This window comes from Suncus etruscus, chromosome 5 (assembly GCF_024139225.1).
Source record: "Suncus etruscus isolate mSunEtr1 chromosome 5, mSunEtr1.pri.cur, whole genome shotgun sequence".
Taxonomy (NCBI): Eukaryota; Metazoa; Chordata; class Mammalia; order Eulipotyphla; family Soricidae; genus Suncus; species Suncus etruscus.
The window spans coordinates 44,066,514-44,090,207 of record NC_064852.1 but is presented as its reverse complement, the minus strand read 5'-3'; the positions used below and the strand labels follow the sequence as shown (position 1 = coordinate 44,090,207).

At 33.1% G+C, this 23,694-nt stretch overlaps 1 pseudogene; it reads left to right on the top strand.

Annotated features, from left to right (window-relative positions):
- The first annotated feature begins 13,554 nt into the window (after nt 1-13,554).
- Nucleotides 13,555-13,654, top strand: LOC126010359 (uncharacterized; annotated as a pseudogene).
- The last annotated feature ends 10,040 nt before the right edge of the window (nt 13,655-23,694 follow it).

Sequence of the window (23,694 nt, the reverse complement as noted above, 5' to 3'; positions counted from 1 at the left end):
GAAAGCAAGATTTGTTTTGTTTTGACCATACCAGCTGTACTCTAGGCTTATTCCAGGACACAAGGGATCACATGTACAAGCTGGAAATCTAACTGGATTGATTGCATGCAAGGCAAATATCTTATATCTTGTACTATCTTTCGGGTTCCTGGAAGGCTATTATGAAGAGAGATGTGATGTTACACCTCCATTGTTTCTGAATTAAAAGGTATGTGCAGATTTTGCACCTCTTATGAGTTTTATATGATTTAGTGCTAATTGAACCCAAATTATAAAAATCTTTCTCTGTGGAAAGATTCTGAGAGACACCTAATATTTTCTGAAAGGGGAAGGAAAAAGGTCACTATGCTTATTTCAAAGACAAGATCTGAGAAACAGAGATACCACGCTAAAGGTAAAGAAATGAGTACCAAAAATAGTTAAGTTCTTTCAAATCTGAAATCACACGTACTTGTGTCTGTCAATTTTATTTCCTAATCTTTATGGCTCCTAGAACTTTATAGCAAATGATAGTTTGAGCTTATTAAGAATGCAGAAAACAACCGGGGGGGGGGGGGGGATGAGCAATAGCACCCGGCAGACCCGATTCAATCCCAAGCATCCCAAGTGTTTCCCAGAATCTGCCAAGAGGAACTTCTGAGTGCAAAGCCAAGAGAAACTCCTGAGATGTTTTGGGTGTGGCCAAAAGAAAAAAAAAACAACAACAGAAGATTGGACATTATCCTTATACACTTGATTCAGCAGAACCTCGGAACCTTTAGGGTGAAGCTCCAAAAAATATGTAATCTAGATTTGCTGAAAATGGTTGTTTAATAAAGTTTTTTATTCAGGGGAGCTGAAAATTCTGTTATTACAAATGCTCTGAAAATTCGAGTCTAATAAAAATATTTTTCTGAAGGAATTCACTTTTGGAAAGGAATATACTTTCCGTTTGCTAAAGTGACCACAGATTGCCACTGAGGCCCATTTTAACTATTGATGTCTTTATTTGAAAATTTTTAGTTTTGTCTTTATTTGAAAATTACTCAGTTCACTATTTAAAAATAACAAGATCACCAAACTATTCTATATCAAACATTTCTGAATGCTATAACTGTCAGGTCCGTTGAAATTCAGAATATATGTGACATCCTTTGTTAAGTCTACAATTCCCAGTTGTGAAAATTGATTCAGTTAGAGAGCACATGGGAACCGCCTGGAGTTTCATTTTGACAAATTCCGGTGGCTGTTCAGCTTTCCATGTGATGATAGTAACCAGATTCCTGCCATACTGACAAAAACTTTCTACAGATAGGGGTGTTGTCAACAGACTATTGTGATTTGAAAACATACAGCATTTGTTTAAAAAAATTATCAGCAGTTGATGTTAGCTTTTTATTTTCACATTCCTTTTATAGACCCCAGCTCACATTCCAGAGTGAAACAGGATAGTATCTTGCTTATTATAATGAGCCTCAGATTTTTCTGCACAGAAAAAGACATTTCATTTCCAGCTGCCCTTAATTAAAAATTTGGTGTTGTTTTCTGAGATGTAGATGGAAAATTTAAATCTTATTTAAGAGAATTAAGAAAGTCATTATAAAATCTATTCATTGGAAAGGGAAAGATGGTCCAATTTTTGAAGAACCAAATGAGTGGTTATCAGAAGGAAAGGGGAGATAGGATGAAAAGTTGATAGGGTGAGGGCTGGAACGGTGGTACAAGTGGTAGGGCATTTGCCTTGCACACGCTAACCTAAGACATGGTCCCCCGAGCCAGAAGTGATTTCTAATGCATAGCCAGGTGTAACCCCTGAGCGTCACTGGGTGGGGGCCCAAAAAGCAAAAAAAAAAATAAAGTTGAAAAGAGTTGATAGGGATCATTTCATTGGTGAGGGGTGTAATTGGACTTGTAAAAGTAAATTTCACTTTATCATATATAAATTTTAAGTGATGTATAATTAAACTGTGAAATATTGCACTATTATTCCCATAAAATATAAATAACAAAATGTTAATCCCCAAACATATATTTTATAGTGCTGCAATGAACATAGGAATGCAGATGCCTTTCTACATGTGTTTTGGGCTTTTAGGGTATATTTCCAGGAACAGTATTGCTGGGTCATACAAAATCAATTGCTAGGTTTTGAGTGATGCCTATATTGTTTTCCACAAAGACAGGCGATTCAATTTTCTAAAAATTACTTAATAAAAAAATAAAATTATCAAAATGTTTAGTGAAAAAATGGACTATAATGTGAGTAAAATCATGTTTCCTAAAATACTAATCTTGCTCTGTGTGTGTGTGTGTGTGTGTGTGTGTGTGTTTGTGTTACTACAACTTTCTTCTGTGAATGTCCCCTTTTGCTTGGCCCATTTACTTCATTTGTATTTGAATTGTCTGACTGAAATAGGAATTGAGTGAATGTCTTAAAGGGTCAGCATGAGAAGGTACAATGCCTTTAAACACATTAGTTTGAATCTGGTTGGCTCAGGCATTAGTTTGCATTGTTAACTTTTGTTTCTCCTGTGTGGAAGTAGCCACGTTTATTAGATATTCTATTGCGTACTCATCTCCGGTTCCTGTATTCATTAGAGACATAGAAAGGGAATAGAAGAAGCTGCCTGATTATCAGAGAAAGGTGCCAAGTTTCAGGGTCCTCTGGGAAATGTCTTGAGCATAACATTACTGAATATTTCCCAATTTTGATACTGTAGAAACAGTTAGTATTCTGCTCAGGCTGATAGGCAATTCTTGTATTCATGCCATACTAGGTGTTATACTATAGAAGTCATAAAAATGCTGCAAGCAGTATGTTTTCTTTTTGGCATTTAGGAGAAACTAAATGTGCAGGATTGTGAATGTCCCTCTGGATCTTCATGTTTTCCTTTATAAGGGTTATTTGTTAAGTTCATGTAGATCTTTTGTGAATGGTACCTTATAAAATTAAAAAAATATATGTCATTAACTCACTTTGTTACTGCTTCTCTTCCAGCAAAAATATACTTCTGATCTTGGTGTAAATGTCATATTGTGTGAATATGCAAACATCACATCCGCCTACATATGTTCTGTTGCTTAGTAATTTTTGGCACTAGTGTACAGTGAGTTCTGTGCCTAATAAATGAGATATCCATCAGAATGAAAAATGAACTGTGCTGGTCTCTGGAATATGATATCATTATTCCAGTTTTAAGTTGTGATTGTAAGCTACAATCTTGTGCATGGTCATAAAGAAATTTAAAAAGTGATTGGATTTAGGACTAACATTTGTTTTCTTATTTATTATAACAATGCCTATCAGTTAATATTTTTTAAAGACACAAGCCCATATTTAAAGTGTATTACTGTATATATTTGTATATGTTATGTGTGAATGCAAATCTATTTATAAAAAGCTGCTTTTGAAATATCTAATATTTTTATGAGAGCAACAATTTATAACTTGAAAGTCAACAGTTTATGTTCATTTCAGTATGATTATTATAGCTACCACTCTCAGCACTGAGCACATATCTCTTTTTTGTAATATTAAATCATATGTAGTTCTAATGGCACAATCTATTCTTTCTCTGAATCTGGCAGTCACGGTATTTTTTTCTAGCTCAAGCTATTACATGTTTTTAACTTGGGTTATTTTCATTTCACTATGTAGGATACCAGGCATCATTCAGAACATGATTCTTTTTCTTCTTCTTCTTCTTTTATTTTTTTATATCTTTATTTTTTGGGCCTCACCTGGTGACGTTCAGGGGTTACTCCTGGCTATGAGCTCAGAAATCACTCTGGCTTGGGGGACCATATAGGTCACTGGGGATTGAACGCAGGTTTGTCCTGGGTCAGCCGTGTGCAAGGATGCTGCACCATCACTTTGGCCCCTCTTTTTCTTCTTAGTGTTCATTTGAAGAATACATTTTCTTGTAATCCTTACTTGATTCTAAAGATTAAAGATACAAGAATGAAAGTTTCTTACTCAGGGACTTCTATAGAAGTTGACATGTAGATTATAAAGTAGAAATTATGAGAGAAGCATGGAAAGACAGTATATAATATTTAATAAAGGAACAACATAATCAGGACAATAAAATCCAATCAATTGCATCTTAAAGCTCACAGGATGTTAAAAAAGTTTTATTAGAAGTTTGAAAAATAAACCACGTAAAAATCATTAAGTTACCTTAAGTCACAATTTTTCATTCAATGATGAATAAAATAGTTCATAAATTGAATCAGTATAGGGTGCTCACACTGCACCATAAACCAACGAGGAGTCTTTAAAATCTGAGACATAAACTTCATAGTTTGCAAGATAGATAAGGACATACTGCCTGGAAAACTATATTTACAAGTACTTGAGTTTGAAAGGACACAAATAAATGAGCTTTCTACAACATTATCATATGGACAGGATATGGATGCTTAATTATATATTTTTTATTCCTTACCTCAGAAGAACGTGGACAGAATCTAAGATGTATTACAATCAAGTTATTCTTTTTTTTACTTCAGCTGAAACACTTTGCTTCTCTGCCTTTGTCTGACCTTTAAAGTGAGTCATTTGTTCACTTTACATATTGCTTCTTAGATATTTCATGTTCCCTCATTGGTTGAACAGAATACTATGGAATATAGCTTTAAATGTTTTATAAAAATACACTATAATATAATGAAAGAATTTTTCAGCAGGCCATATTATGTGTATTCAAATAAGTGCTCAATATGTTAAAAACAAATGACCTTGTACTAAATACTTGTCGTTCACCCTTCAATATATTTTTCCTTTTAGGTTTTCTTCGTTTTAATAAATAGCTGAAGTATTCAAGTTTAAAAAAATAAGTCACCTTTGATATTTATATATTCATCACTGGTATGCTGTGAATTATATCTTGTTGGTTTACCATAATTCCATTCTATCTTAACTATAATTAGTAATACTTAGATATTTTGTCTTATACCTAGGTTTTCATGTGATAAATTTCCTGCTTATTCTTGTCTCACTAAATTACATAATCAGTAACAAATATAATACTTTTGACAAATTTAAACATTTCATTTCTTTAATCAAAAAAGTTTCAGCAGGGCCCGGAGAGATAGCACAGCGGTGTTTACCTTGCAAGCAGCCAATCCAGGACCAAAGGTGGTTGGTTTGAATCCCGGTGTCCCATATGGTCCCCAGTGCCTGCCAGGAGCCATTTCTGAGCACACAGCCAGGAGTAACCCCTGAGCACCGCCGGGTGTGGCCCAAAAACAAAAACAAAAACAAAAAAAAATGTCTCAGCTTCTTGCTAAATTTTAATCTCAAATATGGTTCCTTGAATCTCAAAAATGTTCCTTGAAGTTCCCTCATCCCTACAATTTTGCTGTTTTATATACCTCACCTTTGACGTTTTGTTTATGCTGCAGTTCTAATTTATAGTTTACTGTGTTCCATTCTCTCATTGTTCTTGTGCTATTTTCTCTGCATAGAAGTTCCTCTTTGTTTAAGATTCTGTATAGTCATTAATGCTAGGAAACACTTGATTACCAATATATGTTGGCCAAATTTAATATTTTTATTTTTATACTACAATTTTAATAACATTTACTTGTTTGGGTACATTGCCATATTGTGTTATTTTTTCACCTTTAGTGGATAACTAAGTACTCATACATTTGAAGGGTTAGAAAAATGAATAAGTAAACTAGGTTTGCCTCATTTATATTGTACACTGTACATCAGGAAGGTGGTATTTGAACTTATACCATAAGTCCAGCTAACACTGTTGATTAGATTAAATATTCCAGTACCATGATGGAACTCATTTGAAGAGTTGCACTTTTTAAATTACTTGTGATATGGATTTGAAAAAATAGATGAGTCAAGAACAACAGGATATTTGGGTAGTTGCCCAAGATGATTGTACTTAAAGTGGGAGTACAGAAGGAAATGAGTAGGTTTGTGAGATGTCATCAAGAAAAAAAAAATAAGCCAGGAAAATAAAATCTATCAGCTGCAACTGGTAGTGAGGAAAAGAAAGTGTAATATATTGAAAAGTTTGCTAAATAACTTGGATTTCTTAGGAAGGGATAAGTAATGAAGAAAAATATGTATATAGACCATTCCTAGAATTGAGTTCCAACAATGTGTAGTTTCTACTTTGTGAAATGTATTATTATGCATATTAAACACTGCCAAAATCTTCCATACCTTTCATGAATCAGTAGTTGCTATTAACTCTGCCACACCACTGTAAACAGCTGGAAGTTTGGACCAAATACAAAATACTGGATTTCAGGATTTGAATATGAATAGTAAAGAACTGTGAAGGCTAATGAAAGAAGACAAGCAAGGGCCAGATATGTAGTCTAGAAATCACTAGCCTTGTATCAATTGAGGCAGCAAGCCTGGCTCCAATCCCTAGGGTCACTTATTAGCCTCCTTGCTCCACCAAGAGTGACCCCTGAGCATAAGTCAAGTGTGGTACCTATGAGAATGGGTAGGTGAAAATTGAATACAATTTAAATAAGCTCAACCCCTTCCCTTTATCCTTTTCTTTGTAATGCAGTGCCAAGGCTTTATTATTTGATGTAATCCATTCTCATATTTCATTTATTTATATACCATAGTTGAATGAGATCATCTGTTATATGCCATCTGTCTGATTGATTTCACTTAACATACTCTCCTGTTCCATCCAAAAAAGAGCAAATATTTCAACATTTCTTTCTTTCTTTCTTTCTTTCTTTCTTTCTTTCTTTCTTCTTTCTTTCTTTCTTTCTTTCTTTCTTTCTTTCTTTCTTTCTTTCTTTCTTTCTTTCTTTCTTTCTTTCTTTCTTCTTTCTTTCTTTCTTTCTTTCTTTCTTTCTTTCTTTCTTTCTTTCTTTCTTTCTTCTTTCTTTCTTTCTTTCTTTCTTTCTTTCTTTCTTTCTTCTTTCTTTCTTTCTTCTTCTTTCTTCTTCCTTCCTTCCTTCCTTTCTTCTTTCCTTCTTCTTCCTTCTTCCTTCCTTCCTTCCTTCCTTCCTTCCTTCCTTCCTTCCTTCCTTCCTTCCTTCCTTCCTTCCTTCCTTCCTTCCTTCCTTCCTTCCTTCCTTCCTTCCTTCCTTTCTTCCTTCCTTCTTCGTGTTTTCAGTATTTCTTGGCAGTACTCAAATTTTACTCCTGGCTTTTTGTTCTGGCACCACCTCTGAAGGTATTTGGGGACCATATATGTGATGTCAGGGATTCAACCAAAGTTGGTTATGTGCAAAACAAGGGTCTTTATTCCTGTACTCCCTCCAGCCTCAGATTTCATCTTTTTTTATAGTTTCATTTTATTTCATTATGTGAATTTTAAATAATTAAATTAACTAGAGTGGAGAATATAGTATAAGCAAAACTGAATGCTAAGAAAATATAAAGCAAAAAATCAGTGATGACAAAATTTGGATATTTGAAAGAAAAAAAGGAAAAATCTGATACATTATTATCTTGAATAATTAGATTATCGGGGATAGGGTTCATCATAAGTGCACAGACTTTGTACGCATGAGGTTCTTGGTTTGCTCCAAATGTCAAAAACTCAAAACCACAAATAGATGATGTTTGCTGATAGCAGAAGTCAGAGATGCATCATCAGATTCTCTAGTCATTAACACTTTAATAATTAAATAATATGATATTTAATGCTAGTATAGGAAAATATTTAAATAAAATATAATGCATAACCAACTCATGAAGAAATTTGATATGAGTAGGTTCATATTTCAATTATGTAATTTTTATTGCAATGAAAATATTACTCCAAGGAAAATTTTATTCTTAAATAACACCACTAATAAGCTCTACTAGAATTTTAAGGAAGGAATTACAGTAGTCTTACATTTTTTCTTTAAAAAATAGTGTTGCAGATTTGAAAGACATAAACCAATTAATGGGATTGTGTTGTATGCAACTGACTCTGGTTGTATGCTTCACACTGAATGTGGTCTCTTAACCAATAGATGTGGCACAGAAACTTTGGGGGAAAAGAGTGTATGTAGCTTAGAGATAGCACAGTTGGAAAGTACTTGCTTTGTATGAAGAAAACTGTGTTCGAACTTCTGCATTATATATGGTCATTTGAGTACCATCAGGAGTGACCCCTGAACTCAAAATCAGGAACAAGCCTATAGCAATTCTTGGCATGATCCCAAAACAAAAACAAATAAAAAATTTGCCAATTATTAAAAATATACTTTTCTAGTGATATTCTGAAGAAAGTATCATCTTGACACCCAAACCAGGCAACTAATATATTAAAAAGAATTAACATGGATATAAAGCTCTAAATATTATGAAATCAAATATTTAAAAAATAATAAATGCTGACCAGGTGGGATTTAATCTAATAAGGCACAATTAAATAGCTTTTAAAAATCTTGTAGTTTAAGAGACCATGTAAGTAAATGAAGGAAATGAAAGTTGGTAGATTATATATATAGTTATAGAAATGATATATATATATTGATTTGGTGCATATTTATGGAAATTTTTTAGCATTTTAATTAAGAATAAAAATAACCTGTTAAAATATAAAATAACTCATGACCAGAGTGACAACGCAGTGTTAGGCTGTTTGCATTGCATGCAAGGAAGACCCAGGATGGACCCAGGATGGACCTCAGTTCGATCCCCGGTGACCCATATGGTCCGCCAATCCAGGAGCAATTTCTGAGTGCATAGCTAGAAGTAATGCCTGAGCATTACCAAGTGTGGCCCCTAAAAAAACAAAAAACAAAAAATAACTCTAAGTAAATGATTTTTTTATGAATTACAAGTTTAATAAAATATATCTATCAAAATAAGTCATTATATTTTGTGAATTAGAGACAATACTTTTCTCTTCATCTTGGCAACAAACTACGGATATCAATTCTTATCATTTATGTTCAGAATTGTTTTAGCAGTTCCAGATATGGTTAACTATAACTCAGTATATAATTCAGTTATTTGGTTTTATAAGTAAAATTTATTGAACTATAGCATTAGTTTGTTTATTATTTTGTATGATTTTTTTTCTACATGGAAGATTTAACTGAGAAAATCTAACTTAATAGTTTAAATATTTTTTTTCTGTAACATTTTAGGAACAAGTTTGCTAATCCCTAAACTAAATGACTAAGTTTTGTGAGAGAGAGATAGTAAATTGTTTTCATACAAATATTTAGGAAAAACAAAATTACATATGACTATATAAACAAACAAAATTATTACTGGACTTGCTTTACCATAATAATTTAGGTTATTTGTTTCCAAGAGCCAAATATATAGCAAAGTAGATGGGTAGGGCTCTTGTCTTATATGCAGCCAACCCAGTTCTATCCCAGGTATCATTTATATATAGAAGGACCTTAAAAGGTATAAGTGATCGAGCTACCAGGTGTTGCAACAATGCTGTGTACAGAGCAGGCATCTTATCTGGTCTCTAGCTAGATAGTCTTAAAAGTTAAGGGACAGTAATTTATGTAAAGGGAAAAGCCTAATGAATGATGGCTGACAACTCTTCAGAAATAATGGAGGACCAAAACAAAATAAACTTTCTTGTATGAGCAGAAAAATACATCAACCCAGAATTGTATATTCATGTAAAATGCTTTGGAAAAAAATCTAGTTCTTCATAATTAATTTGTTTCCTCTACTTGTATTACTAAGAAAATATATAAACAATCTTAATAATAATTAAACTAAGTCCTTTCTAGACTGTATAGGATGCTAAAATATTTACAGTTTTTTGACTAGTATTAAGCATAGACTCTGTCAACATATAGAACCAGGTAGAATGCCTGTAATTATTTCTAGACAAAATGCAGTTAAAAAGTGAGCTATTTGTTTTGGTATGCAAAAGTTGTTTGTGAAAAAGGATACTATATTTTCAGCTAGTGAACATTAAACACATAATCCTCTCAACAAAATCTATATCCTCTAAATCCTGATCACAAAGCAATCTTTTGATAATTAAGTGACTTCCTTCTATAACTGCCAAGAAGAAAAATGAAACATACATGCAACCCATTTAAAAGTATCATTTTGTTGTTAAATTATTCACTAGATTTCTACTTGATGTGTCTGTTTCATATAAACTCAGTTAATAGGAGTTAGCTTCACAGAACATTATAATAGTTGAATTCTCTAGTGAGCAATCTTATGACCTTTGGGACTTTTCTGAAGCCAGGTATCTCTACCTATACAAACCTATATCATTAATAAAACTCATATCCTGTACCAAATTTGTCCTATATTTTATTTGCTATAACCTCAAACTTATAAGAAAATTAAATATAAGGAAATACTATTTAGAATTTTAATCTATATTTCAAAATTATTTTTCCCATGTAGTATTATTCTCTCCATACACATTAATATAGTTTCATATAATGAATTCATAAATATACATTAAATCTATAGTAAGGTATTAGAGATAATGTGTTTCCTTTTTCTTTAATATACTTATGTAAATTTGTTAGAAAACTGGGCATTTTCTCCTATAATGACATATTCAAACCACAAAATATATTTTAATGCTCCAATATCCAACAGATAAGCATGCATTTACTAATTTACTTTCGAGTTTTTTTGTAATACCTAACAGTTTCTCATAGTAGTAGTAGTAGTCTTTATCTTTTTAGATATTTTGTGTTTTACTATATTTGCAGCATACAAACTTTCCCACAGTTTGTCTAGTATTGATTATTAAACATATTTTTATATAAAGCAAAAGATGTGTGCCAACTTTGGGGATGGGGTAGAAGGCCATATCCAATGGTGTTCAGGGCTTATGCCTGGCTCTCTGCTCAGGATCATTTCTAGAAGTGTTTAGGGAACCATATAATTTGACAGGAACTGAACCTGGGTTAGACAAGTAAAAGATGTACTTTTGCTCCAGCCCCTTACAACCCTTTTTAATGAATCACAACAAAAACTTTATGATACTGATTTTCATAAATTATAATTATATATCTTTGATTACTTAAGGAGTTATCTAAGAGTTATTTCAGGAAATTTATTCATAAGTCTGTAATTGTTATTTAAAAATATAAAAAATGTATTTAAAATGTACATATCAGCAACTGGTCTGAAGACTAATACCAGTCTTCAGAATATATCTGTGTATTAAGAAAATAATTAGCTTTATTGAAAAAAAGATAAATTTTAATTAGTTTAGATAATACTAGATATAAAATCAAGCACAGAGTAGTATTATTGTTTTTATTTCTATCACAGTACTGGATTCAACAGCACAAATACCAAAATATATTTCTACTGTAGTGGTCTATATTTTTTTTGCTTTCATTTTCATTGGTATACAGGTATGAAAAGGTTAAAACTACTCTATATTTAATGAAATAAATAATTCAAAATTTATATTAATCTACTTCAATTAGCTAAGTTTTGAGATTTTTATCATCACAAACATATTCTTTAAATATTTTTGCTATTGTCATTTGAAGAATTCTGTTCATTGAAGGGCTGAGTTGCTGAATTGCATGTTCTCTGTGTATTCAGTAATGATGGTGATTTCCAAAGAGCTTTTCAGAGAGGTTGTACTAACTTTTAATCTGGATAAAAGTTAAATGGCAGTTCTAGATGTTATGGAACAATATTTTATTTTTTAAATATTTTTCGAAAGGAGCTAATTATGTCTTAACCAGAATCTCAGTGCTTTATCCCTATTCTGTGCTCAGATATAACTCTTGATGGTATTCCAGTGTTGGGGTGGCCAAGTGTAAGAAAAGAATCTTGACCCTCTAATCTTTTTATAGTTCCATAAAGCTGACTTTTACATATTGAATTTTGTTCAATTTTATTTTATTGTATTTATGTAATGCATTAATAATTATTGTGGTTTATTATGCAAAATTTCTATACCTTCACCACCATAAAAGTGCCCAAGACCCTCTATTTCTCTCCTTATGTCACTTCAATACTGCTTTCTCCCTAACCTAAATACATTGCAATTTCAGTTTTGGACTCAAAATCTAAGGGCTTATCCTACAGCATTATTATTTATTCATTATTTTATTTCTCCATTAAGCACTGATGAGTGGTATAATTGAGTTATATTACATAACATAATACCCTCCAGCTCCATTCAAGGTGCATATCTGAAAAAATTATTTCTATGATCTTGAAGTATAAGCCCCTTTCACCTTTGATATTATCAGTGTGATTTTAGCCTATTTACTTTTTATTAATTCTGGTAATCAACTTTATTATTATTGTTCAGAACTATATTTTCTTATTTACCTCTATTGTACATTTCATTTCTTTTTATTTTCACTTTCTTTTTGTTTTTGTTTTTGGACTGTATGCAAAGCAAATGCCTTCCCGCTGTGCTATCACTCTGTACATTTACTGGTATTTTCTATATGTCAGTTTGTTTTGGAATTGCTTCCTTTTTTCTGTTTAATTTTTCTGAATGTTCTACTTTGTAATTATTTTAGTCTTAGTTCTTTTGCTTAATATTATGTTGTTTTCTATTTTGCAGTATATACACATTTTGATGTATAATATTTAATAACTAATATATTTGAGAATGTTTGACAATTACAATTATTCAAAGACAAAATATTTGAAAGTACATTATTTAATTTCTACTTTCTGTGATGATTAAAGATCTTGGTTTCTAAGTTATTTAGTGAAACAAATATTAAGTATTTAAAACTATTGAAAATTTTTATATATTCATGACTAGTATTATTGAATGTATTATTCAATTAATTATTGAAATTAAACTTTAAATTTTATATTAAACTAATTTTACTAAATTTAAATATAAGTATGTCACTTTTAGCTTCTGTCTTTGCTATAAAAGATAGAGGATTGTCACAACTTTCAACAATCAATTTTTTATACTGGTTTATATTGAAGAGTACAAAACCAAGAAGCTATTGATTTGAATTTTTTTCACTTGTGATAGACTAGAAAATACATTATCTTGAGTAAAGATAGTAGTCTTAAATTTGGGGTTGGAATGGAATTTGATGTCTGGTTAGCCTTTGCTATAATAAAAATGTAAGTGATCACTGATGATAAATCAACATATTATACACTATGTTGAACACATTTAATTTAATTTAATTTAAATTTGACATGATTTATAGTTTAAATTCTGTCCTTTGAAAATTGAAGAACATAAAGAAAATTATCAGTATTGTAACAATATATACTGATAATTGATTATATATTTTTCTCTCTCTTAATGAGTGTTTTTTCCATGCACTTAAATTTTAGAGTCTCTAACAGCATCTTTATCTCTATTAAATAGAGTGAAAATTACATAGTGATATCCTGGAAAATATTGGTAAATTAAGAAATTATGAGGATTAAAAACAATTGTATTTAAAATTTAATTTAGGGGCCGACATGTGGCGCTAGAGGTAAGGTGTCTGCCTTGCGAGCGCTAGCCAAGGAAGGACCACTGTTCGATCCCCCTGCGTCCCATATGGTCCCCCCAAGCCAGAGGCGATTTCTGAGTGCTTAGACAGGAGTAAGCCCTGAGCATCAAATGGGTGTGGCCCAAAAAACCAGAAAAAAAAAACATAAATAAAATAAAATAAATAAAATTTAATTTAATAAACACTTCTCGGCCTTTTGGCTAAAATTCAAGTGTAGTATCTGTTCTAATCAGTTTAAAATTTAATCTAAGTAATGAAATTTATTAGATTTAGAAATTATAACATTGTAAAAAATTAAAAGAAAGTAAAGGAATTCATTTCTCTTATTGAGCAAAACATGATTACATTTTTTATACCTTCATTCTCACCTGGCTTTATTTTATTGTTTTAAGGTTATTTCATTGACTTCATCTCTCTGATTCTGAAGTTTTTAGTATATTAATTATACATGTAAGTGTGAATCTTAGCTCCAAGTATGTAAATCATTAAAGGATTAAAGATTATTATAGTTATTTTCAGGAAGAGCTCGTAAAATTATAACCTAATTTTAGAGACTAGGATTATATTCTTTAGTTACAAACAGGAAAACAAACAAATAAAAAAATGACAGTCTTTTGGTTCAGCTAGTACAATACTTTCAAATAATAACCTGAGATTTGAGCTTCTATATAACTCAGTAACTCATGCTATACAACAGGGTTCCCAAACAAAAAATGATAAAAGACATTTAGACCCCTATATTCTTCGCAGTACCATCCATAATAGTCTGGAAATTGGTATTTCCACAAAAATCTGTAAATAAACCAAGTGGTAAAGAATATATGACTGAATAAAGAAAGTATGGTATAGGTATGCAATAAATATTTCTGAGCCATAAGAAAAGATAAAGTTGTAAAATTTGTACAATTTGCTTCCATATAGAGGGCACTGGAGAGTATCATACTAAGTTAAGTTAGTCATAGGAAGAAAGAATAAAAAAATTCTCTCTCATATGAAGGATATAAATAAACATAATGGTAGAATAATAAAATACCCAAGGAAAATGAAAACAACATGAGAACTGATGTTCAGTAGGAAATATGCCCTTTAAGGATCACTGGGGGATAGAATCGAGAAAAAACACAACAAGTGTGGTTGGAGGGAAACTAGGAGAAAGAGATGGTGCTAAAAGTTGGTAAAGTAAAATTTATGAAACCCTATCAACAACAGCATTATAAGCCACAGTGAACAACCTTATTTTCTAAAAGATAAAACAGTGCCTTTCTTTTAGACAGAATGGAGGGCGGCTGGCACTGAGGGAGGAAATGGCAGAGGTAAGTGGGCATTGTTGGTGAAATGGGGGATCATTGTTGAAACATTGGATGCCTGAAAACCAATGATGAATAACTTTGTAATTTCATGGTTACTAGCTTTATTTTTTAAAGTAGCCCAGATACAATCCCTGGTTTGATCCACTGCACAATGTATAGCCCCTTAATATCATCAGATATGATTCCTGAGCACAGAGCCAGAGGTAAGCCCTAAGCACCACTAGGTGTAGCCCAACCCTTCCACAAACACACACACACACACACACACACACACACACACACAAACACACACACACACAGACACACATGAATACTCTACAGACATTTTATAGACATCTGGGGACATTTTAATATATTAGTGTGAAAGCTCTTTAAGTATTATCACATTGGTAAAATACCAGCATTATAATTTTTAAATGAACCATCACCATTTGAGAGGTTAATTTTAGGAGAATAAGATTATAGAAAATTTCCATAGTAGGCTGCTTTGTGAACTCCAAAAATAACTCAAGGGTAACAAATGTATCTGACATGTCCGGTCAAGGATCTATTTTAAGCAGAAATCATGGCTTACAGGACACTGTTATATTTTAATTTAATTTTTCAACCACAAAAAGGAGTCTTTGTTTGCAATCAAGATGAACACCTGTGGAATCCTTTTAAACACTTACAGACATGTCTTAAAAGGCTCTATGGTACAGTTAAGATTTAATCTATCAAAGTGGCATAAATAATGTAGACATAGCCTTGGGTGTCAATTCATTTTAAGGCAGAAAGAAAAATATAAAAACAGTTAAGAATTCCTTTGCTGACTTTTATTTAGCTCAAATTTAACATGCCTGGAAGGACAGGGGAAGACTATATAATCTAGAGACAGAGACTTTGTGATGTTATTAGCAATGTACTTAACTTTAGAAATAGAAAATATCAGGGTCTTTGTGAAGCTAAATTATAGAGAAGAAAAATGTGTATAGTTTCATGTTAAAATATCTTGGTTCTTATTTTAAAGCACTCATACTAAACCAAACATTATTATAAAAATAGTCAGTTTTCCTATATCTAAGCATAAATTTTTCATATAGTTTTAAACAAATCTCAAGCTATATCAAAATTTATCAAAATATTTATTTAAAACATCTTCACCAGAATTGAATGTGGGGATTATATCTAGACTTCAAAACATTTTCTGTTGTACCTAATTATATTAACTACTACAAGGAAAGCAAGAGGTGTGAGATCTAATCTAATTTGAAAATTTGTTGATATCTGTTTGGTAATATATTGAGAAAAATATTTAAATAGTAAGTTTCAATGCAGTATGTTTGAAAAGAGAAATAAATACTTGGTTACTCTGGAAAATTTTCTTATAGAAAAAAAGTTAGCTTTAATTAATACAACGCTTGATAGGGACAAAGGTATGAAGTAAAAACATTTTTGAGAGAAGTTTTGATAAAGAATTGGTGAGATTAAAAAACTACTCAATTTTAGCCAGAGGTTAGGTTAAATAGAGTATTAGGCAAGTAAATCTGAAGATATATTTTAGAACAACTAGAGAATGTCATTACTAATTTTTAAAAAAAAAACACTGATGTATAATAATTTTAACAATAGTTATCTGGACAAACTATATTTTAATATATAACCAGTATAATATAAATATTCAATATATCTCTATTGAATGAATGGACTTGAGGTTATCAATGGATATTCATAATTGATTTTACAATAAGGTTTTCAATTAAAAAGAGATAAACAAACCAGTCAGTATTTCTACAGAGATAAGCATTCTATTTATAAAAGAATTAAAGAATTAAGGTGCGAAACTATGAGAAAAGAGAGCTTCTCTTTTGTTTCCTACATATCAACAGACAATAAACTATTAATTCAAATTTTGTTTCTACAAGATGAAACAACTCTGAACTTTCTAGCACGCCTTCTTTTACAGTGTCTCACAAGCTTTATTTTTTGTTTCTGTGTAATCTTTTTTCCCTCAAAATATTTATACTCTTTCTTTCTTTTTGGAGGACAGACATCTGCAAACTTTCCCATGTCACCCAGACAGCAAACTTTGCTCATTGTCAGTTATTCTTGAAAGTATATACATTGATCTTGGTATATTTTGAATTTATTCCTCTGTATCATTATGTTTCTTGCTTCACTCTCTGTCCCTGATAAACTACATCTAACCTGTGAATGAGAAATATGAAACAAATTAACCCTAGGAAAAGAAGAGATATTTCTGACTTCCTGTACCTATAGGTAATTGAGAGGGAGGGCAGTCTGTAAACCTTAAATTACTTGTGTATGTTTATTAGCCGTTTACTAAGATATTTTCATTGTTTTATACACTTAATATATTGTATATGTGAATACATTTGTATATATACACCTATAGACACATGTTCATAGGTGTATATGTGTGGAATATATATAATCTCAGTAATATTATTTCTGAAACACACTCATTCACATGCATACTTGCTCACTCCTACTTGACATGAGTAACTACACAAATATAAAGTTACAAACCGGGATTTCCAAATAGGCTTCATAAAAACAATTAACTAATAAAATGAATCTTATACATCTTTATAGTACTCTTATCTAATTACCTGTTGAGTTTTCACTTTGTGAGAATTTTGAGTATTAAACATTAGAAATAAGTAGCTAGTTAATATCATAAAAATGAAAGTATTAGTCCAAGAATATTGATATATCTTAGTTTTTTTCCCCTCTGGGGAAGTCCTTGTTTCTCTCTTAATTGTTTATCTAACTCTTTCACTTGCCTTACTTCTTTATGTAAGTTTCTTTCAATTACACTATTTTATCATTTTTTAAAAACTGTACAGATATTCTTCATAATTTTTCTTTTCTTTTCTTTTTTTTTTGGTTTTTGGGCCACACCCAGTAACGCTCAGGGGTTACTCCTGGCTATGCACTCAGAAGTTGCTCCTGGCTTGGGGGACCATATGGGACACCGGGGGATCAAACCGCAGTCCATCCAAGGCTAGCGCAGGCAAGGCAGGCACCTTACCTTTAGCGCCACCGCCCAGCCCCTCTTCATAATTTTTCTACTTCAATTTTTTTCCTTCAGCATTTATCTTTTTTTTTCAAATACAAAAGTTAAATTTAAAAAGTGGGGAGGGCAGACATCATGTGCTACATGTTTGAATGTATGCTATTCTTGAAATATCGGAATTTTTCCACTTAGAAAATTTTCTCACTTTTATCAATAATAAATGATAGCCAAGCTGACTTTTGAATTGTCTATAAACCTAAAAGTAATATATTCTATATATTATAGATAATGTAATAATTGGATAACAAACTGTATGCTAAATAACATTATATATGTGAGTTATTAAAATATAGAAAATAACTCTTATTTTAATAACCCTTTACATATTTCAAATGTTTTTTGCTGATGATTGGAATTAACATTCTGTATCAAACTTTCTTTACAAGCTAAGTATATTGTTCCACAGTATCCAAAGAAACCAGTCTCCACTTTTCCAATCTGTACCTCATTCCGGTAGACTTATTCCTTGTCCTATCAACCATATGCTCTTAAGGAATTTCTCTCTTCCATCTGTCTTCTTCCTTGCAGAAGCACAATTAGTCCTTGAGCAGATTGTTCATTTGCTCCCACTTTAACTTCCCACAGTGGTTTCAGGTCTTCTAATTATGGTAGCTTTTAGGACTGAAAAAAAAAAAAACACAAGCAATTGATAAATTGAGTCAACAATCAGGAAATCTTTGTGATCACACATTATTGCAGTGGTCAGTGATGGTACAGAATGTTGGAGATATAATTATTGGGAACAAATTGTATCGGGAATTTGGAGGCAAAGATGTTGAACAAGAATGAACTTGGAATGAAGCAGAATGGAAAGCAGAGTTGAAAAGTGGAAAGTGAGAGGTGGGTTGGAACATAAACACACTGATTCCTGCTGGTTTCTGCCAGGAGTCAGAAGCATGCAGAAGCCATCTTGGGTCATGCCGTTTTCAGCTGCCTGAGACTGGATTTCATCACCATTCCTGCCGGTGATCCTGCCTGCTTCAGAGGTGTGTCCGACGTACACACAATGATTCGTGCTGATTTCTGCCGGGAGTCAGAAGAGTGCAGAAGCCATCTTGGGCCACGTGATTTCCAGCTGCCTGAGACTATATTTCATCAGCATTCCTACCAGTGACCCTGCCTGCTTCAGAGCTGCCTGAGACTGAATTTCATCAGCGTTTCTGCTGGTGATCCTGCCTGCTTCAGAGGTGAATGTCAATTTTCTGGGTGAGCCTGGAGACCACAATGAAGGTTTTGGAGGCTTCGAGCTCTTTCACATTTGTCAGTAAGAGGATGGGAGCCCCAACCATCTAAGGGGATTACCCTTTTCATACTAGGATTAAAGTTCTAAAGGATTTCTGGGAACTCAGATGCCAGCACCCCTATCTGCCTGTTTTCTGCACTGTGCTGCATTTTTGGCTTGATTTCATCCTGTGTGTGGCTCATCTGCGGATGGCTTGCCTTTCCTGGAGCCTTCCCTGGAGGTGAGTTTACACGCCCAGAAAGGGAGGAGACAGAGGAGTGTGACCGCTCTGCTTCGCTTCGCGGCCATGCACATCATTTAGCCAATGAATACAACCACAGCACATAGAAAAACCCACAATACAAGTTTGACAATGGAGAAACAACGCAGGCCAGCGCCAGACATAGAGAATGACAATGGCAACTCTGAAGACTTGAACATGACCGACCAACTAGTCAGTCTTTCAGATAAGGAGTTTAGAGTTGCAATATGGAAGATGTTCACAGAACTCAAAGAAAGTATAGAAGAGAACACTAATAAGAATCAAGAGAATATGAAGATAGAAACCAGAAAACTCCAAACAGAAATTTCAAGTCAAATATCAGGTCTGAAAAATTCAGAAGATGAATTAAAGAAAAACATGGTTGAGCTTTCCCATGGGTTAATAGCAGCTGAGGATAGAATTAGTACACTGGAAGATGAGATGAATAACAATTCCATACAGCAAAAGAAATCGGAAAAAAGCCTTAAAGCAAATGATCAAACAATGAAAAAATTACTTAAAGAATGGGAAGAGATGAAAATAGAAGTCAATGATAAGCTCAACAGAAACAACTTAAGAATCATTGGAGTAACAGAGACCCAGGAAGAAAATCTCCAGGAAGAATCAATGGTCAAGAACATCATTAAAGAGAAACTACCAGAGCTAAAGAATACATGCAATCAAATATTGCATGCCCAAAGAGTACCAACTAAAAGAGACCCCAGAAAAAACACCCCAAGACACATCCTAGTCACAATGACGAATCCCACAGATAGAGACAGAATTCTGAAAGCAGAAGATCGAGAAGAGAAATTTCATTCAAGGGAACATCCTTGAGATTTACTGCAGACCTGTCACCGGAGACACTCAAGACCAGAAGGCAGTGGTGAGACATAGTGGCAAAACTCAATGAAATAAAGGCTTCGCCTAGAATACTGCACCCAGCAAAATTCACTTTCAGGTTTGAAGGAACGATACATGGTTTCACAGACAAACAACAGCTCAGAAACTTTACAGACTCAAAACCATATTTAAAAGAAAAACTGAACAGCCTACTTTAAGACAAGACTGACCAACAGACACACCAAATTTAGAAATAAAGATGACACTAACTCCCAGGACAATTCTTTCTCTCAATGTCAATGGACTAAATGCAGTAGTTAAGAGACACAGAGTGGCTAAATGGATCAAAGAACTCAATCCAATCTTCTTCTGCCTACAAGAAATAATCAGAACAAACATAAACTCAAAATAAAAGGCTGGAGGAAAATCATCCAAGCAAACAACACCCATATAAAAGCTGGAGTGGCCATACTAATATCAGATGATGCAAACTTTATATTTGGGGAAGTTTTAAGGGACAAAGATGGACATTTTGTATTAATCTAGGGATATGTACAGCAGAAAGAAATAACTCTCCTAAACATATATGCACCAAATGAGGGGCCAGCAAAATATTTAATACAATGGTTGACAAATCTGAAAAATAATATCAATAACAACACAATAATTGTGGGAGACCTCAACATGGCATAGTCAACACTTCATAGATCAACCAGACTGAAACCCAACAAGAATATACTAGACCTGAAAAGAGAAATGGAAGAAAGAGGCCTAGTAGATATATATACGGGACACTCCGCCCCCAGAAGCCTGGATACACATTATTCTCTAATGTACATGGCACATTTTCCAGCATAGACTACATGCTAGCACATAAATCATACCTCCATAATATCAAGAGGATAGAAATTTTGCAGGCTACCTTTGCTGACCACAAGGCCCTGAAATTATATGTGAACTACAAAGGGACACAGAAGAAAAACTTTAATACCTGGAAGTTAAACAGCCTCATACTCAATAACCAGTGGGTCCAAGATAAAATCAAAGAGGAAATCAAAACCTTCCTAGAAACAAATGACAATGGAGACACAAACTATCAGAATGCAAAAGTGGTCTGAGAGGAAAATTTATAGCTTTTCAAGCACACATCAGGAAAGAAGGGGCATACCTGAATAGCTTAATGATGCTCATAGAATTATAAAGTACTCAACAAAAGGACCCAAAAATAGGGAGACAGAAGGAAATAACAAGGCTGAGAGCAGAAATCAATGAAGTAGAAACCCAATAAACAATCCAAAATATCAACAAAATCAGAAGTTGGTTCTTTGAAAAAATAAACAAGATTGATAAACCACTGGCAAAACTAACAAAGAAAGAGAGAGAGAGAAACATGATAACTCATATTAGGAATGAAAAAGGGGAGATCACTACTGATATGGTAGAGATTCAAAGGGTGATCAGAAACTACTATGAGAAACTCTATGCCACTAAAAATGAAAACCTGGAAGAAATGGATAAATCTTTGGACTCTTATAATCTTCCACGGTTGAATGAAGAGGGTGTAGCAAATCTAAATACACCCATAACTATTAAGAAAATTAAGACAGTAATCAAATTTTCTTCCCCAAAACAAAAGCCCAGTCCCAGATGGATTTACTAATGAAATCTTTCAAACCTTACAAGAGGAAGTACTACCAATCATAGCAAGACTCTTTCATGAAATAAAAAAAAAAAAAAAAAAAAACAGGAACACTTCCAAATAGCTTTTATGAAGCCAACCAGAGAAAGATGCTACCAACAAAGAAAATTACACACCAACATCACTGATGAATACAGATGCAAAGATCCTAAACAAAATCCTGGCAAATAGGATTTAATGCCTCATTAAGAAGATCATTCACTATGATCAAGTAGGTTTCATCCCAGGAATGCAAGACTGGTTTAACATTCATAAATCTATCAACATAATATACAAGATCAACAACAAGAAAAATAGAAATTACATGATCATATCAATAGATGCAGAGAAAGCATTTGATAAGGTCCAACACCCATTCTTGATCAAAACTCTCAGCAAGATGGGAATGGAAGGAACCTTTTTCAATATAGTTAAGGCCATCTACCACAAGCCAGAGGCAAATATTGTCCTCAATGGAGAAAAACTGAAAGCCTTTCCTCTAAATTCTGGCACAAGACAAGGCTGTCCTCTCACCACTCCTATTCAACATAGCACTGGAAGTACTTGCTATAGCGATTAGTCAAGAAAAAGATATCAAGGGAATCCAGATAGGAAAGGAAGAAGTCAAGCTCTCGCTGTTTGCAGATGACATGATACTCTACTTAGAAAACCCTAAAGACTCTACCAAAAAGCTTCTAGAAACAATAGACTCATATAGCAAGGTGGCAGGCTACAAAATTAACACACAAAAATCAATGGCCTTTCTATACACCAATAGTAATAAAGAAGAAATGGACATTAAAAAACAACCCCATTCACAATAGTGCCACACAAACTCAAATATCTTGGAATCAACTTGACTAAAAATGTGAAGGACCTATACAAAAAAAAAAAAAAACTATAAAACTCTGCTCCAAAAAATAAGAGAGGACATGTGGAAATGGAAGCACATACCCTGCTCATGGATTGGCAGGATTAACATAATTAAAATGGCAATACTCCCCAAAGTATTGTACAGATGTAATGCGATCCCTCTAAAGATACCCATGACGTTCTTTAAAGAAATGGATCAGGCACTTTTGAAATTCATTTGGAACAATAAACACTTTAGAATAGCTAAAGCAATCATTGGGAAAAAGGAATCACTGGAAAAAGGAATTACTTTCTCCAACTTTAAACTGTATTACAAAGCAATAGTTATCAAAACAGCATGGTATTGAAATAAAGACAGGCCCTCAGATCAGTGGAATAGGCTTGAATACTCAGAGAATGTTCCCCAGATGTACAATCACCTAATTTTTGATAAAGGAACAAGAAATCCTAAATGGAGCAAAGAAAGCCTCGTCAACAAGTGTTGTTTGGCACAACTGGCTAGCAACTTGCAAAAATAATGAACTTAGACCCCCAGCTAACATCCTGTACGAAGGTTAAATCCAAATGATTGAAAGACCTCTATATCAGACCCGAAATCATAAGATATATAGAACAACACGTAGGTAAAACACTCCAGGACATTGAGACTAAAGGCATCTTCAAGGAGGACTCTCCTTGCAAGTGAAAGCAGGATTAACAGATGGAAATATATTAAACTGAGAAGCTTCTGCACCTCAAAAGAAATAGCGCCCAGGATACAAGAGCCCCTCACTGAGTCGGAGAAACTATTCACCCAATACCCATCAGATAAGGGGCTAATCTCCAAAATATACAAGGCACTGGCAAAACTTTACAAGAAAAAAACATCTAATCCCATCAAAAATGGGGAGAAGAAATGGACAGACATTTTGAAAAAGAAGAAATACAAATGGCCAAAAGACACATGAAAAAATGCTTCACATCACTAATCACCAGGGAGATGCAAATCAAAACAACTATGAGGTATCACCTCATACCCCAGTGATTGGCACACATCACAAAGAATGAGAACAA